Consider the following 1,062-nt stretch of genomic DNA (forward strand, 5'->3'; position numbering starts at 1 on the left):
GGCTAGGTGTGCACACCCGGGCGTTGCATCAGCACACCCGGACGCACGGCTCCGCCGTCCCCACGCCTCGTCCCGGCACCCCGGAGCTGGCACACAGCGCCCAGAGGGCCCCGCGGGCGCAGGCAGATACGTGTCACCCTACTGGCATCTTATTTAACCGAGGAAAGTCGGCTTAAGGGCAAATAAGGGTCATCCTAATTATGTGCCGTTTCCAGACTCGTTTATCCTCGCCATGCTCATTATCCACAAACATAAAGTTAAACGACCTTCCCTTTTGCAGTTTTTAGCCTCAATCTTTTCTCCTCCCCTGCTATTTAAGTCGAATCACTGCACGGATGCCAGGTGGGAAACCCACCCGCGTTCTACCATCTCAAATAATTAGTGTGAGCCTCTGAATTAAAAGCGCATTTATAAGATCGTGGAATTTGTAGTGAACAATAATGCATTTTATACATTTAGCCGTCGCCTAAACCTCCTTTCCTCAGCCCTACTGCCTTCGTTCGAGGTAAACTGGGAACGTCTTTCTCCCTCCCGTTAAATCAGATGCACAATTTCAGGCTCTCCACTTCTGCCTTTTTAAAGAGTTGCGTGATGTAGTAGGGTGCTAAAATTTTTGCACGTCAGGCAATTGTAGAAAATCTCAGGCGGGGAAAGTTCAGGGTTTTCGTACTTTGGGAAAGTTTGTTTTTTTATTTTTTAACTGTAATTTAAAGACTGACTTGATAGAAAATGCAGACAAGGGGGAGGCTTTCCACAGATAAGATGCGCGGACGTGAGCTGTTGTTTGGGGGGTTGTTTTGATTTTTTTCTCTTTTTTTTCTGCGACAAGAGATTGTCGCATCTTGTGTAAGAATGGAAATTTAAATCAGCGCAGGGTGGGAGAGATGCGTGAGATTATTCTGAGAAAGTGCAGGCAGTTGAATTTCTCCTTGGCGCAGACTCTGTACGCCCGTAAATTGTAATGATCCCATGAGTTTAAATATTTCGCTGGCGACCCGGGACGCAAAATCATCAAAACCGCGGGAATACTCCGAGAGAAAGCCTCCTCCCGGGGTGGATAAA

The 1,062-nt window shown here is 47.4% G+C and overlaps 1 protein-coding gene across 1 annotated transcript in view; it reads left to right on the forward strand.

Annotated features, from left to right (window-relative positions):
• FOXA1 (forkhead box A1) overlaps positions 1–1,062 on the forward strand; it is a 3,836-nt gene that overhangs the window by 1,132 nt on the left and 1,642 nt on the right. The gene's annotated exons all lie outside the window — the stretch shown is intronic.

This window comes from Egretta garzetta, unplaced genomic scaffold (genome assembly GCF_000687185.1).
Source record: "Egretta garzetta isolate BGI_Z169 unplaced genomic scaffold, ASM68718v1 scaffold79, whole genome shotgun sequence".
Taxonomy (NCBI): domain Eukaryota; kingdom Metazoa; phylum Chordata; class Aves; order Pelecaniformes; family Ardeidae; genus Egretta; species Egretta garzetta.